Source organism: Balaenoptera borealis (assembly GCF_965194805.1).
Source record: "Balaenoptera borealis genome assembly, chromosome: 16".
NCBI lineage: Eukaryota > Metazoa > Chordata > Mammalia > Artiodactyla > Balaenopteridae > Balaenoptera > Balaenoptera borealis.
Window position 1 is genome coordinate 56,181,557 of NC_138872.1, and position 17,242 is coordinate 56,198,798.

A 17,242-nucleotide genomic window follows, 5' to 3' on the forward strand; every position below is an offset into this window, starting at 1 on the left:
GTAGGGTTACTTGGGCTGCCTCTGCCTTAAGTCTGTTTCATCCAACATTCACTCATGAAAACTGTAAGCATGTGTTAGTCCGTAGACCCGAGTCCTGCGCCATTCGGCAGCTCTGTCTGCCATTTCGCGGCGGTTTCTGTGTCAGAACATACAACCGGCCGCTTTTGCCTTTGCCCGAGTAGAGAAAGCCCATGTTATTAGTGCTCATGCCATCTGTTTTCCTTACAGCTGGCCCTTGAGTAATTGTCCAGTAGCTGATGGACTGAGGGTAGACAATATTTTTTAGGGTTTTCTGATTCATTTAACCAGGCTCTCTGCCCCCAAGAGAAAACATAATGCTTGTTTATTCATATTGGCTGGATAAAAACGGTGTAGTTTGTCAGGCAAATAATAGTCTTCTGGAAGAGAAATTGCAGCATTGTAAACAAAATCAGGTTGGTTCGTCTGTGCCTAAGGGGGCTGTATGATGCGCAGGAGATGTCGTCCAGTGAATGAGGCAGAGCTGACAAAGTGTGGGAGTAATTGCCCCATATGTAGAGACCTTTTTAATGGACGAGGAGAGGTGTCCCAGTGTGCTGTTTAATTCAATGAAGAAAAGCAAAGAAAGTTCCATTCATCAATAAAGTTTCCTCCTTCCGGGCGCTGCCTGAGAGAACTTTGCTGGGCTGAGAGCTCCTCTGTGGCTGCCTGCCTAATGTGGCTTGCCTAGCCTGGCCCCGTGCAGAGGGGCTGTGTCAGATGGGGTCAGCTCTCAGGCACAATAGCTCAGGAGGGCCCTGGCCCTGGCCCTTCAACCACGCTGAGCACAAGCCAGCTGGGGAAGTAAGCAGAGACCCTGCAGGCGGGCCCTGCTGGGAGAAACTCTTGGAGAAAGGGTTTTCCGAAGGACCCCCCCCCCCCCCACCGCCAATTCCATTCCTGAGCCTGCATAGGGTTAGGAAAGGGCTTATGGGGTTGGAACTTTCTGGCTTCTGAAAGGGTTTGGGGAGTAGGAGTTTCACAGCTGTTTCTGATCTTCATATCGTGGCCCTGATTGATTGATTTCGGCTGAAAAAGAGCAAAAGATGACTGCTTTCTGTTATCGCCTGGGATCCCACTTCTGATTGCTCTCTTGTTAATTTCCTTTTTTTATATATATATTTATTAAGCACCAGAGGGTGTAGAGAGCACTTTTGCTGTGCTTGTTCTGACCTGTTAGACCGTAGGCAGCATGATGGCAGAGACGCCTTCATTCTGTTTTACTCTACCCACACTGCCTAGAAGAAAGTCTAAGACATAGTAGTTGTTCAATTAAAAAAAATGCATAATGGATGAATGAATGAGGACGTTTGAACCTTTTAAGCAGGAGGAGACAGTGATTGTCACTGCTTTTTATAGGTGTATACAATTACACATCCGATCATTCATTCATTTTTTTCATTTGGCCATGCAAAACACTGTTTCCAGGCATTGAGGATATTTCAGCAAAACAAGTAGGAAAGGTCCCTGCCACCGTGGAGCTGACATTCTAGTAAAAGAATAGATGATGCAAAAGTAAGTGAGTCAAGAGCTCTTTTCAGATTGTGGAGAGTGCTGTGCAGGAAATAAGCAGGGCGATGGGCAAGGATCAGTGGCGGTTGTTGGTTATTGGGCTTTATCTGATGGGCGCGTCAGTGTGGGTCCCATGAAGAAGGTGATGATTTTCCTGACCTGAGGATAAGAGAGCTTGGGGCGTGTGAAGAGTTGAGAAAGGTGTTTCAGGAATGGAGAAGAGCAAGTGCACCCGCCTTGTCTGCAAAAAGGGTGTAAAAGACCTAGGGAGACAGTAAGCGGTGGAATTGGGTCACCTGCCAGTGGGATGGTCTCTATGGATAGAATGTAGCTTCTGTGACCCTCTGGGGCCATGTTGAAAAGAGGAGAAAGGACAGAAATCAATGTCCAGTGAACGAAGGAGACAAAACCCCTCCTGAGTTGTCCCCATGGGACATTTGGAAACAGGTTTGGGGCTTGGAGGTGGAGAGAGGGTTTTGATGGAAGCTGTAAGAAAGACGTTAATTGTGGAGCACCAAGAGTCCTGCTGGTGTCTTCTGTCAAAACCCCATCGAGGTGCTTACACAGTGAGTGGGCTTATTTCGTCAAAAACAATGAATGTGGTCCAGTGTTTCTCAAACGTCAGTCATTCAAGCATCCCCTTCCTAATTCCTGCCAATTCACTCATCAACACACTTGATATCCACTTAAAGATTTTAAAAATTCACTTACATGTTGAACTTCAAAGTAGATTGTCCAAACCAAAAATAAATACATAAATAAATGGATCAATACATCCCACGAAATCACAGCTGTGCTACTGTTTTTCCCAATATACATTGAAATATTAGTACATTGAAATATTTATTCATTCACGTGTTCATTCATTCAGTCTATTGAATTCCTATTAGGTACCAGCTGATTGTCTACATTGTTTCAAGAAACAAAGCAAAGGCCCCTGTCCTCACAGAGGGTCCATTCAGTTGTTCATCCATGTGCCATCTTGTGAACTGTCATTGTAGTACCACGCTCTGGTTAACTCTGCCTGGGTCCATTGGGTTTCCTAGGAATCCCCTTCCAAGCCTGGCCTGGAATCGCTCATTTCTCCCCAACCCAATCTGCAAAAAGCAAGATTCTAGTCATCTTTGTGTCACCTCTTCTCGCCTCTGCCAGGGCAGCATTCGGAGAACACAGTAGAGGGAAATGGCCGTATGTTTAAGGTCAACAGCGCGTGGGGTTCTGAGGTGACGAGGCGGGGGCGATGGTAGTGCTGTGGTCTCTGACACCTGACCAAGCTCCAGGTAGGGCCAGCCAACTCCTCTTTTCATCCTGTTCTTTATATCGTGTTTAAACACACAAAGAGTCAAAATTAGGAATTTTGGAGCCAGAGCAAAACAAAACAAACAAAAACAAAGCATTCAGAAGGTGAGTGTATGTGTCTGGGGATGTAATGACTTTTTTTTTTTTTTTCACCTTTTGCAGCTATGGAACAAAGTACAGGCAGCTGTAGGATTTAAGAGCCTCAGCTTTCCCGGTACTGATGAGTAAATGCACAAAAGGTTTAGTCTCAATGAGCCTTTTCTTTCTGGCGTTTGATGTTTGCCCAGGATTCACCTGGAGGACTAGATTCCCCTTATCAAAAACAACAGCGAATATCGCCACCCTTCCCTGGATGGTTCTGCTTTCTCCAGGCATGGGGCAAGCTCTGCTCTTAATGCAAGGGTGAGAGCTGAGAGATAATCCTCCCCGCGCCATGAGTCTTCCTCAACAGTGGGTGACATCGGCTCCGAAAAAGAGAAGGAATGGTGAGGTCGACATGTTGCAGTATCCAAGTGTCCATCTCAAGGATCCTCCAAAATTCAGATGAGAAACCGACATCATTTTAGAACCCGTTGGTGTCAGCTCTTTGCAAAGCCTAGTTTTAAAAAAACTGGTGTCTCTGGAGCTTGTATGTAGGACAGAAGTGGTAAGCTGAAGCCTTATCCCAACTCCATTACTCAATTAGCTGATTCAACTGGATTGAGCACGTTGCTTTACTTGATTTGGGGGCTTTAATTGCTTCCTCTGAAAAATTGGGATAAGAATAACTATTGCATACTGTTCTTTGTAAGATTAAGTATGATCTTTAGCACAGTACCTGGGACAGAGTGAGAAGCCAATAGATGTTTCTTGAAGAAATGGAAGAGTGAATGAAAGAATGAATGCATATCTGTGTTAAAGAAGTGTCTGTTTATGGAAGCTGTTTATTGAACATAATTTTTTATTTTCCATTTCTCCCAAATCAACGTGATATATGCCCCCATGGCTTGCCAAGGACACACACGAGGCCTCATATGGTGGCGGGGGTGGAGGTCGGTGTCTCTCTCAGGTCCCACGGTCCCTCCCACCTGTCCTGGGTCTCTTCCCCCTCCTCCTCCTGCCCCCTTTAAGTCCTGCCGGTGGTGTTGGCTTGTAATGTGGCCGCACAGCTCAATTAATGCTCTGTGACAGGAGGAGGGACAATAAAAAGTGTCTTGCTCTTGTCAGCAGCAAAGTTATTTACTTTCAAAAGCTGACAGAATCACACTGCAGGGGCTTCATTTATTTCTATTCAGAATGTCATTGTTCTGTGATGCAAGGGACCTGAGCACACGCATTGAAGTTCATTCCCATAAGCTTTCCTAGGGAGGGCGCTGGCTAAAGTGCAGACTGTCACCCGGGAGAGTCTGGGGGAGTCCTTCCGGGGCTTGGTGGTGCCTGGGTCCTTGGCTGACGCCTGGGTGGATGCCCCAGTTTCAGGATGGATTGTCCAGCTGACATGTGCATTTTTAGACCCTGGATCTGTCCTGTGAGAGGGTGCCTGTGTCATTGTGTCCTCTTTATTCTGAAGCAGAAGAACGAAGCGTCAGACTCCGAGCTTCACATCACTCTCACCTGAGCCGCTCCTGGAATTTCTGGAAATGCAAAAGCACCTCTTGCAAATGGCTTGGCTTTGGGTCTATCAATTGTCTCTACTTAAACTCTCTGACAGGTTCTCTCATCCAAATAATCTGTATAAAGCTATGCATTTTTTTGCTTCCTTCCTTCTTTCTCCCCCCGCCCCCAAGTGTTTGCACTGAACAGTTAAGTGGAGAAATCCTTTTCTTCAGGGTGCAATGGCACAACCTTCCACTGGGGGTCTCCGTTTAGAACATGTGACTCAGGATTCTTGAGAACTCTCTTTTTTCTCTTTTTTTTTTTTTCTAGTCTCCTTTTGGTTCCATTCAAAAAGTGAGACTCCTCTATAAGCAGGAAGAGATGCCGCTTCTAAGATCATGTAGATAAACAGAGAATCCAGCAGGCTTCACTGAGGAGGAGGATGAGATAATAAAATAATGAAAACAGTGAAATAATCAATAACTTTTATGGACTACCGGGTGACAGGCACACGACTAAGCCCTTTTACGTGGATTACCTTGTTTAGTCCCCCGCAAAAGGCCTCCAGGAGGGTTGATAAGAATCATTTTGGTTTTTTTTTTTTTTTAAGATGGGAGGCCTAGGTGGAAGAGCCCATATTTAAAACCAGACTGTCTGCCTCCAGCGCCAGCCTCCTGAACACGGTTCTGTGCGGTGCCCTTGGCCTCTCCCCGGCCGTGCAGGCCGCTGCTCCTGCCCGATCCACCCCGGCCTCTGCTAGGCCAGCTCTCTGCGTTTCACCGCGCCCTCGGTTCTCTTGCAAAACTTGTCCAAAAGGGAAGGAGTCCGGAGATCTCTCAACTTCGAAGCTTTCTGCGATTTTAGGCCGTTATGATTATTGTTGAGTAAGTGACAACACACAGCGAGGCCGTCAGACTCAGGGAGGGAGAGCCAGGGAGGGAGAGGGCTGATGGGAAGCGCTCAGAAGCATGGAGTGCGTTTCCCCACTGCCAGTTCCAATCCCCAAATTGCCGTTGTGCTGAGCAGCTCTCCAACCAACACAGGAAATGCAGCCATTGCCCAGCGCCGTATTAATGATTCATACACCCCGCACCACTGCTTTTGTTCACGTGCGGGGCCTGGTCCTGTTAATAAAGGAATTTCTGGGAGTGGGGTCTGGGCTTGCCAGGCTGTTTTCCTCAATGCAATGCAGGCTGCTTCATCAGTCAAAAGAATTTAGTGCTTTACAACCTTCCTGAGCTTCTGTGTGTGTGTGTGTGTGTGTGTGTGTATGTGCGTGTGTGTGTCTGTGTGTGTGTGGGTGTTGTGGGCTTAATCAGATTCACCTCGGGACATTTCCATTGCTTTTCTGTAAAGAATGAATGAAGGAGGGGGTGCCATCTATCTTAGGTGTTTCAGGGTTGATTGGTTTGTTTCACAGTGGCGTCACGGCCCTATTTGTTTCCCATTTGGTGTTCATGCTTTATGGTGTTGTCTGTGAAAAGGGGCTGACACCATTTTATTAGCATAAAGAGATGCAGACCACATGAGAATCCCCCTTCCTTCCATGGCATCAAAAACAACAGACAAGGGAGATGGCGGGTGATCTGAAGGCAGAATCACTGTTCACGACAAGTCAATAGGACTTCGTGTGTTCTTTAAACAATGGGATTTTTGAGGCTTTAAATGTTTTTAAATTATTCACAGAAAAAGAATTTGGCTTCGTTTTGAACATGAGGGAGGATATTTATTTTCCAAATTGAGAATTCTATATCTAGGAAACTTTCTCCTGTCTAGTGAGCCATAGAAAGTGGGTTTTAACCTCCCTCTTTTTTTTTTTTTTTGTTCCTAATTGAAAGGAAAAAAAAGTATATAATCACATGGTGTATTTACAACCCTCAATTCCTTTTTCAAGATATCTGCAGAGAAAAGCCCTGGGTTTGAGGCGGAGGGGGGAGAGGGGAAAGGGGGGTATTGCACTTGTGTTCTCTTAATTGTACCATTCATTTCACTTTGTGTGTGGTTTTATTCCTTCCCCTATAGAACTGACTGATGACAACTAACAGAGATCTGAGTAGGAGTTTGAGGGGCAAACAGAATACTTAGAAAATTAGGATGATTCTTTAAATATGCTATCCAACCGGCTTCTTTTTATATAAGATAAAAGTGTGATTTTAGGGAAATGCGCCTGACTTTTAAAAAAAGAGATGTAAGGCTTTTAGGAAATAAACATGTCAATTTAGTAGCATTCCTAAATGATGCATGAAGGATTGAATGCAAAGACAAATGAATAAAGCCCCAACCAAACCCCACCCAAACCAGGGCTTTAATTTCTTTTAGAAATGTGAGAGTTTTGGCTAACTGGTTCTCATTCACATTTATGCTTATGAGAAAATTAAAAACGTTTTTTTGAAACTGTCCAGGGTCTTAGCAGTAATGAAATTGAAACAAATATTCCATTAAAAAGACTACCTTTTCCAGTCTCATCTTCTTGAAAAGTGGAGAACAGAATGTACATATTTACATAAGTAAATAAAGAATGTTACAAACGTTTCTCATCACAGGAAATATGATACAGCATTTTGGACTAAGAAAGCAGGTGTCCTGCAAATGCAGCTTACATTCATATTGTACTGATTTTTGTGTTTGTGTTTGTCCTCTATTATATGAATTTGTGAGTGTCTCATTGTCTTTAATTATGTCTACGAGGCACAAGACAGCAGTCAACATCTGCTCCATTGTTTACTAGGTTTACATATAGCTTTGATGGGTTATTAAACAATCTATTTTTCAAACGGAAAACAGAGAAACAGGCCGAACCCGTATTATGGCATTTTGTAAAGACCCATTATGCAATTAGCACTTGGGATTTGTGCAAAGCTGGTGATTCACCCAAATAAACATCCCTTTATTCTGAGAGCTCTTCTTGGCTTTGTGAAAAATATCCATTGCCCAAAAAATAAAATCACATTTCCTCCTTAATCACGTAGCATGCCAAGATGATGTGTTAATATAAGGGATGGATCCTTCACTTTTTATATCAGAAAAAGAACAACTCTCCAAAATAACGATGTCTTTAATTCAAGCCAGCAATTACTATATTACATAAGACAACTATCAGCTGACACGTGAGACAGACTTTTGAAAGTTTACCCGATACTCTCAGAGAAGAGAAAAGCTATGTTCTTAACCATTTGTAGAATGTTCCTCATACTTCATTATCTATTTATGAGACTTATCGAGTCATCTACAGCAAAGCGTGTGACACCCATAATGACTGAATCAGACCTCATTCTCTCACTTAAGTAATTGGTTAATAATTAATTCACTCGCTCATTCATTCAACAAATATTTACTTAGCCTCTGTTCTGCCTCAGAAATTGGGTTAGTCCCTAAAGAGACATAGGCAAGGAAAACCAACTTCATTTTTCCTTCATGGAGCTCACAAGTTTGCTGGAGACCTATGTGATCACCGTATATATCTGTATTGCAAGTGGTGATAAATGGTCCGAAAGAAAAGAAGAAGGGTCCGCAGAAAATAGTAGGGGTTGGATTCAGCGGTGAAGGGTGTTCTCTCTGGGGAAGGAGCATTGAGGCTGAGATCAAGTAGGAGGTGGACAAAGGGGTAGGGGTGGAGAGACCATTCACACTGAGGCAGAGAGTGTGTGTCCCAAGCTTGGGTGATCTCAGGGGGGCTGAGAAAAGGCCAGGGAGCCCGGAGGTCAGTGAGAGAGGGCAAAAGAGGCAGAGAGGGGCCAGAAGCCATAGGGGTTTAGAAGCACTGATATAGAGGTTGGATTTTAATCCAAGAGAAATAAAAAGGAAAAAAAACCCAAAACACAGAGGGTCTCTAAGCAGGGGGCAAATATGACTGAATTTAACCTTTAAAAAGACCAGTTTGGCTGTTCTATGGAGAACAGATTAGAGGGGGACAAGATTGAAAGCAGGGGCTCAGGTAGGAGGCCACTGCAATAATTCAGCTGCAAGAGGATGGTCACTGGGAGTTGACCCCAGAGATGGACGGGAGTGAAAGTTTTGAAAAATAAACCTGATATTCTTTGTGACACTCCTCCACCCCCCACTGCAGGTGTTCAGCCAAAGGAGAACACACGTAATATTCTGGAGAGGGGCAAATGAGGGCTTGGGTGGGGATGGGAATTTCTCAGGAGGTACCACCCTGGAATATATGGGGCTTCACCGAGGAGAGTTACAAGCCAGTTCCAGCCAAAGCTCCCTGGATTCTAATTGGCCAGAGCTCCGAATCTCAGCGTGTGGTCTCGCACACTGTTTGGTAGCAGAGTTACCACACAAAATGACACCCAGATCAGCAGGGTGACCTCTCGTATCTTGGCAGCAGACTTATGGAATCGTGAGTGAGGAGTGGAGAGCTAGTTGGATGAAATGTCCCGGGGGGCAATGCTCCATCCCCCACCTCCAGTCAAGGGAGCTCAGGAGTTAAATGCGTTCCCGTCGGTGTCAGGCAAAAGTGGCTTTGAATCTTAAAAACATAATGGAGATTATGGACCTCTGACCAGCTAAGTGAACATGTCTCTTAACCTCTCTGAAGCTTAGTTTCTACATTTGTGAAATAGAGGTAGTAGCAGGACCAGTAACATAGGGTTGTCATGAGTATGGCATGAGATTATTTGTATAGCACCCAGCACAGCCCCTGGCAAACGAAAGCTCAGTAAATGTTTTTACTCTTGGTAGTGGTGGTGGAGGTGCTGGTGATGGAGGGAGTGATGCTGATGGCAATGGTGATAGTGTTGGTACTGACAATGGTGGTAGAGACAGTGGTGCTGATGCTGGTAGTGATAGTGGTGGAGGTAGTGATGGTGATGGTGTGGTGGTGGTGGTGCTGATGCTGGTAGTGATAGCAGTGGTGGAGGTAGTGATGGTGATGGTGCGGTGGTGGTGGTGCTGATGCTGGTAGTGATAGTGGTGGAGGTAGTGATGGTGATGGTGCGGTGGTGGTGGTGCTGATGCTGGTAGTGAGAGCAGTGGTGGAGGTAGTGATGGTGATGGTGCGGTGGTGGTGGTGCTGATGCTGGTAGTGATAGTGGTGGAGGTAGTGATGGTGATGGTGCAGTGGTGGTGGTGCTGATGCTGGTAGTGATAGTGGTGGAGGTAGTTATGGTGATGATAGTGGTGGTGTACTGGGGGTGGTGGTGCTAATTGCTATTGGTGATGATGGTGGTTGTGTTGATGGTGGTGGAGGTGCTGGTGATAGTTGTGGTAGTGGTGACAAGAGAGATGGTGGTGGAGGTCTGTTGGTAGTGATGCTGATTAAAATGCAGTGTAGTAGAGTAGTTTCAGAGCACCTGGATTTAAATTGCATCCAGATCTACCACTTGCCATCTTGTGTGCCCACTGGCAAGTTACCTTTCTTTGTCTCAGTTTTCTCATCTGTAAAATGGGGAGGATAATACTTATTGTCAGTCACTACAATGACAAAAGGAATTCATGTTTGTAAAAAAAAAAACAGTACATCATTTATTCTAATAAATGAACTCTTCAATGAGCATAGAGTGTTTGTTAAATAACAAACTGGCCCTGAGTACAGCCTTAAAAAAAAGGTACCCAGTGGCTTCTTTATTCTTGATTTTGGTTTGCATAGTGAGCAGGAAGGCCATCTTCCCCTTTCCTTCTCTGCCAGACGCGCCCCCATCTCTCCATGTGTTCTGAGTATAACAGGTGTGTGGTGAGCTGAGATTCTGGCGGAGTGCAACATGAAAAAGACTCCCAGTAATTATAAAAATAACAACGAGGGCTGCTTAATGTGGTAGGCAGATGAGCACACCACTAACCAGAATGATAAATAGCGCCTGCAAATGTTAGGTCCCAGTGGGAGTGTGGGAACATATGGGGATAAACCACACTAAAAGTTGGGCATCGTTGGTAAGTTTCAAGCAGTTAAGGAAGGCTGCTCCAGTGCCAGGGTTCCTTTTCTTTTTTCTTTTTTTAGCCTGATTTTAAATCCTTCAGTTCCCTTTTGTCCCTTTGTTCCATTTTGGTCCTAAAAGGAATATTCATCTTTGAGGCCAGCCACAGAGCCTCTAAGGAAGTGAGGTCTGGGTTGTAATCCTAACATACACAACCACCCTGGAATCTGTGAATTTCCACACTGAGCTCTATTCAATATTGTTTGGAGAGATGCAAACGAACACAGTAAATATTTTATGGAATGCCGACTTGTTGAGTTCAGATTTGTGATAGGTGGGTGTGCATAAAAATAAGCACCTAAAACCCACCCAGCCCAATAAGTTTTATTTGCGGAAGGGGCAAACAGCTCTCTCTGCCAAACATTATTTAAAAAGAAGATGTGGACGGCAGTAGGTTGATTTCAGGTCGCTGTTTCTGTGTCTGGGTCTGAATATAGTTTGGAGGTGGTGCAATCTGTGTTGTCATGGCTCTGCAGCAGTGGGATTTCTCTGGAAGGATATTTTGGAATTCTTGCTCACCGTTCATGCAGTTTTTCCTAGGGCTCACTTACAAGAGGTTTCAGCATGAAGGCAAGGGTTATAAGGTGGGTACCTGAGTGCTGGTGTTGGCTCCTTAGTAGATTTCCAGGATGCCTTACTTAGCAAATACATCAACATTGTGGGTAATGGAAAGCACGCAGAGGAAAGGAAATAGGTTTTGGAAACAGACAGGCATGGCTTTGGCTATGGCCCTCTCACTCAACTAACTAGCCATGAATGATGTGAGCTCTCTGAGTTACACTTCCTCAGCTGTAGAATGGGGCTATTACGGGCACCAATATCAGACACTTGTTAAAAGATTAAATGAATTAAGGTTTCTTGTTTGTTTGTTTGTTTGTTTTTTAACTTTGGGTTTATTTATTTATTTATTTATGGCTGTGTTGGGTCTTCGTTTCTGTGCGAGGGCTTTCTCCTGTTGCGGCAAGCGGGGGCCACTCTTCATCGTGGTGCGCAGGCCTCTCATTATCGCGGCCTCTCTTGTTGCGGAGCACAGGCTCCAGATGCGCAGGCTCAGCAATTGTGGCTCACGGGCCTAGTTGCTCCGTGGCACGTGGGATCTTCCCAGACCAGGGCTCGAACCCATGTCCCCTGCATTAGCGGGCAGACTCTCAACCGCTGCGCCACCAGGGAAGCCCCTGAATTAAGGTTTTTAAAGTGCTTAGAATGGTGTTTGGCACTTATAAAGTGCTATAAAATGTTTGCTGATACAAATAAGCAAAAGGTATCTCCTATGACTTTTTTTATGCATGTGTGGATGTGTATCTACCCTTAGTTGCAAGGGACAGAAACCCAACTCAAACTAGCTTAAGCAATATGGGACTTTATTGATTCATGAAACTGTGATGTTTGGGGTCAACCAGTGATAAGTGAGTAGTCACTAAGTGAAGTAAGTCAGGCAGATAAAGACAAATATTATATGATATTACTCATATGTGGAATCTAAAGAAATAATACAGGTCAACTTATTTACAAAACAGAAACAGACCCACAGACATAGAAAACAAACTTATGGTAACCAAAGGGGAAAGGGGAAAGAGGAGGGGGAGGGATAAATTAGGAGTGTGGGATTAATAGATACACACTACTATATATAAAATAAACAACATAGACCTACTATATAGCACAGGGAGCTGTATTCAGTGTCTTGTAATAACCTGTAATGGAAAAGAATCTGAAGCTGTACACCTGAAACTAACACAACATTGTAAATCAACTATACTTAAAAAAAAAAAAAAAAAGATTAAATGAGTTAATACTTAAAGGGGTTAGAAGGTGTCTGGCAAATAGTAAAAGATATATATGGTTTGTTCCCAAAATATTTAAAAATAGATGTAGAATCAGAAACGAAACGAGGTCACCCAGGGTGGTTCCTCTTTTGATGTCCCCAGAGTGTCCCAGAAGGGCGCTGCTAATCTGGGAAGTTGAAAAGCCCACCTGTCAGAGGCTCTCTGTTGCCACCAGCTGTCTGGCCATGACATCGCGGAGAAACCATTTGCAGTGGTCAGCTCCTTGGCTCAGCCTTTTAGACGCCCAGCAGCTGCACAGCTTGGTCCTGGGTCCTTCCTCTCTCCGTCTTGGCTACAAGACCAGACTGCATCGTCTCTGAAAACACAAGCATATATTTCCTACCTCCGTTCTCCCCCAGCGCTGGGTTTGGTGGATGCCCTTCTATGCCTAACACCAGCTCGTTGGTTTGATATTCTCTGTTTCCTGGCCTGAAAGCTTCGGCGGAGGGAAAGCAATCCCTGTTGGATGATTGTTCATTATTGGACAAGAAGGCTGAGGGTGTGCGTTTGGATTTCTTAGTGGCCGCCTTGGTTTTACAGTGTAGCTGCCGCAGCCTCTTCCCAAGTTGTTTGACCTTCTTGTCTTCTTGAAACCCTCAGCCCTGCTGAGCTGTGGCGAGAGTTCTTTGAGTGGCAGGTGTACATCCACAGTGCCGGTCAACATGATTCCATGTGAGGACGGTCACCCGAGCTGTCACTGTGGGACTGACTAAAGGCATTCTGACTCTCTCCATGTCTTTCCTTCAGAAAAAGCATAGCATATATTGGCTACATACTTCAAAATCTGATGGAGGTTCAGAGGGCCCTCAAGGGTCCACAGATGAATTCAGAGGGACCCTCAAGTCCCTGCAATGATCTGGAACATTTTGTGAGTTATGTGCAGTTTTCTGGGATGAGGGCAAAATTCTCAGAGTGGCCCATGCATCAGAAATAAGAGTGAAGAACCATCTCTTCACCCCCAGAAGAGCATTCATATGAGAAGGAGCCAAGGACAAGATAGCCCAAGGAGATAAGGAGCCCTGGAGGTTGAGATGGTGCTCCAGCATCACAAAGAAAGGTCACAGGGTCATCTCTTTAGGGCTTTTTCTCCTGGATCACCTCCTCCTCTTTTTTTTTTTTTTTTCCTCCTTCCATAGTCACTCTTTGCTGGTGTTCCCATGTGCCAGCCATTTCCACTGCCTTGGACCTCCTCTTCCTTGGGAGGTATTTTTCTGCTTCCTGATGACTCAGTGGGGTAGGGTGGGGTGGGGGGGTGGAGGTTAGCACTTCTCCAGATCTTCAAGTCTTGTCCGTCTGTCTTTCTTGGCTGTGGTTTTGTCTTGCTTTGCCTTTAATGGCAATTAGGGTGCTTGAGATTGAGTGAGGGATTGAGGGCAAAGGAGATAAGGGATCCACTCAGCTTGAGTTCAGTCCAGGCCAGCATTTCTCAGAGTGTGTTCATGATTGTCACAGGCCAAAGAAGGGCTTCTTATAGTTGTTAGGCACTGGGGCTTCTGGCCCATTCAAGGTACAGCTCTGTCATTTACTGGCTGTATTTTCTTGGCCAATTTACTTTTCCTCTGAGTGGCTCTATTTTCTTGACTGTAATGTAATACATTTAACAGAATCTGCTTCATAGGAATTTAGAGAGGATCACCTGAGATAATGCATCTGATGAAATTAGTGCAGGGCCTGGCACAAAGTAAGCATTGAATACATAGCAACTGTGATGATGATAATGGTGATGGTCACAAAGATTCTGATGAAGGCGAAGAAATAGGAGGAGGGCAACTAGGAGAAGCAGTGAAGAACTTTGCACAGGGACTGACATGATTTATTATTCTCAATAGCCAGATAGTGAAATAGACAGCAAAATGGATGGATGGATGGATGGATGGATGGATGGATGGATGGATGGATAGATGGATGGATAGATAGATAGATGGATGGCCAGTCAAGTCATCAGATAATCTTGGGAATGTCCGCCTCAAACAAGGTCAAACAGGTTTCCATTATTTTCCCCTTGCAGGACTTTTCAGGTGCTTTACTGTGCTATGCACCATGAACCCCCAGCTGGGAGAGAGAACAAGCTGAATTTCTCCCACTTCTTTGGCCACGCGGTTCTTTTTACAATAAAGCATCTCATGAGGCATCTTTAGTGCAGAGCTAGCTTTGGGAGAGGCCAGTGCAGACTCTTAGTCTCTCAAGGGAAAAGGATGTGCGTAGAGCTCAGGTGGTTCAGTCCGTTCCCAGAGAGTAAAGGGCGTGCAAGGGGTTGGGACAGAAAGACCCAGTTCTGAGTCCTGGAGACTCGTGCTATTTGGAGTGGGCTCTGTACCCGGCTCCTGCAGGGACCTGCTTGTGGCACATGAGGCAGAAGATGCAGGGAGGGCATGAGCTCAATCTGGGGGAGCGGCTGATTATTCATCCCCCATCCCGAGAGTCCCCAGGGAGGATTTGTTTGCCTGGAGCAAGGTCAATACATTCTCAAACCCAGTTGCCATTCATCCCCAGACAGGTCAGGGGTCAGTTCCTGAAGCATTGTTGATCTCAGCAGAGATGATGTGCAGGGTTGATATTCTTAGATTTGCTCATTCAGCCAGTCAGTCTGGCTTTCAGAGGAGAATCAGGTCAAGAAGCGCTTAATGATCCAAAAGGAACACTGGTGCTGCCTCCACCACTGGGGACTCGAGTTTCTAATGATAATCAGCAGCTTCTTCACTTACAAGACCTACTGGAATTTTCTTTGTGCATCTTCATAACCACTTTTTTTCTGGGGGGGGGCGATACTGTTGGGTAGGAGTGACCCAGTGTCCTGGATTCTTTGGGTTATTCCTGTTTCAGAGGCACTACTTTCTCCATCCCCATAAACCCTCAATTGAGTTAGAAATTCTCGTATTTTGTTTTCAAAACGGTGTCTTCCATGTACAGAAGCTACGCCCACAAGCTCGTTAGCCTCTCTGTCTGAATTTTTGGTTTACATCCCGGAAGAAGAAGGTAGGTTCTTATGACAAAAAGGCACATCACAGGTAGCACCTGTAAGAACTATTTTATTTAACCAATTAGCAGTTGAAGGGAGGAAGGGTTTGGCGGAGGTCTGATTTGAGCTGGTTTGATCCTTGGAAACAGATGCTGCTAATGTGTTGTTACTATGACAACTACTGCACCCACTATCTGCTCAGAGCCAGTCCCTCAGCTAAACGTGTCTGTGACTCTTTTAGTCAACCTGTATATGACTCTTATTTAAATCTCTAGGCCACCCCATGAGGTGTAGTTACTAATCATATTCTTATTTTACAGATAATAAATCTGAGGCACAGAGACGTTATGTAATTTGCACCAGAACACACAGCTAGAATCCGGTGGAAGGGTCGGGCAATAGGAGACTATAGTAATGCCACAGTGAGAACTGATACTTACTTGGTACTTATCACTCGTGTAAAAGCTTTCCGCGCATCACCTCATTTACACAAGTTAACTGAACCCAATGGGCTGGGGATGTGTCTTCTCTTCCCTGGATGTGACTTTCCTAGCTGGATTGGTCCTTTGCTGAGGTTACAAATGAGGTGACTATAAGTTGGAGAACAGCTGATCGGTGGTCCAGTACATTCTACCCACAGTCTGTGGAAGCTTTTCCTGTGGAAGGTCTTGCCTCCCTGGTAATTAACATGATACTTTCAGTCTCCCCTCTTCCAGGAACTCACCTGTCAGTCCTCGGCCTCAGGGCCATAAGCATCTTAGGAACTTTTTCTTTGAGGTCCATTTCTTTTTGAGGTAAAGCCCTTCCGTGCTGTGTTCTTACCTGCATTGGATTGGGTTTGAATGCATGCCTGGTGGTGAGTGGAGTTTATCAATTTTGGTTCGAGTCGTTGCTCTAGAGTGGTCATTTGTCATGGTCTAGCAGAGGTTAGGGGCGTGTCGAAGGGAAAACTGGCTCTTGCTAATTAAGAAAGCACCTATTTTTGCTGTTTAACCTCAGACAAGTCACTTAACCTCTCTGAACCTCCCTATCATCCTTTGGCTACCAAAGGTAATTCTCAAGTTCCTACTGAACATCTACTCTATACCCAGTCCTGTGAGAAAGACAGGAAAACAATGATGGAGGAGGAGGTGGAGGAAATAAAATAGAAGCATACCTGGAAGTGATTACCAGCCGGATCTTTACCATGTTAGGTCAAAACACTGCTGGTCTTTTGGGGGCTTAGACAAGTGGGGTCGTGAGTGCTAGGGAAGGTGGGGAGGCTGCCTGGAGCATCAAACGTGTGGCTGCTTGCTGAAGAAGGGGCTGTTCATGGGTCGTGTGAGGGAACAGAAAGAATGAAGTTTCCTACAGAGACCTCGGTGTGGGGTACACATGGGGCATTGAGGAGGCAGACTTGACCTGAGGATTGGGATGATTAGAAAACAACTGACATGAGTACATGAAAGACACGCCAAAGAAGAAAACATAAAATAAACCAGCACTTTTTGAACTTTCCGAGTGCCAGGAACACCCACATGCACCCTTGTCATTTCACGGCAGCAGCGTACCTGTGTGAAGGGCCAGGTGTTGTCCCATTTTACCCCCAAGGAGACCAGGGCTCAGGGCTAAGTATTTCATTCCAGTCAAATCTTTAAAAGGATGGCAGAGCCAAGATCCCAACCCAGACTCTCCAACTGTGAAACTCATGCTTTTTCTACTGTGCCCAGATGCCCCCAGGTCACTTGAGATGACCTTGGAAATTTGTAGCTCTCAGTGGTCTGGAGACCCCTTGCAAAGGCAATATGTGAAAGCAGCTTTACTTGCATTTGTCCAAAGCATTCATTCAGTCAGTCATTCTCTTAAGAAGCATTTGGGGAAACTTCATTTGTCTACTCAGCAGTTTAGTCATTGGGTGAATAAGAATGAATGGCATGCTTCCTTATTTGAGCCAGTCTACCTTCTAGAAGGAGTCATCACACTTAAAAGAATTATTATTATACAATGCTAACATGACTTTAGGACACAGGTGACAGTGTATTTAGTTCTGCCTGGGGTTGTGGGAAAGGTTTTGTGCATTTGACTTAGGCCAGTAATGTTCAATTGGAAGGAAGGAAGGAAGGAAGGGAGGGAGGGAAGGAGGGAGGGAGGGA

At 45.1% G+C, this 17,242-nt stretch overlaps 1 protein-coding gene and 1 long non-coding RNA gene across 38 annotated transcripts in view; one reads left to right on the top strand and one right to left on the bottom strand.

The window, feature by feature from the left end:
• Positions 1–17,242, top strand: part of RBFOX1 (RNA binding fox-1 homolog 1) — a 2,204,510-nt gene that overhangs the window by 1,828,742 nt on the left and 358,526 nt on the right. The gene's annotated exons all lie outside the window — the stretch shown is intronic.
• LOC309614218 overlaps positions 1–17,242 on the bottom strand; it is a 409,767-nt gene that overhangs the window by 325,699 nt on the left and 66,826 nt on the right. The window lies entirely within an intron of this gene.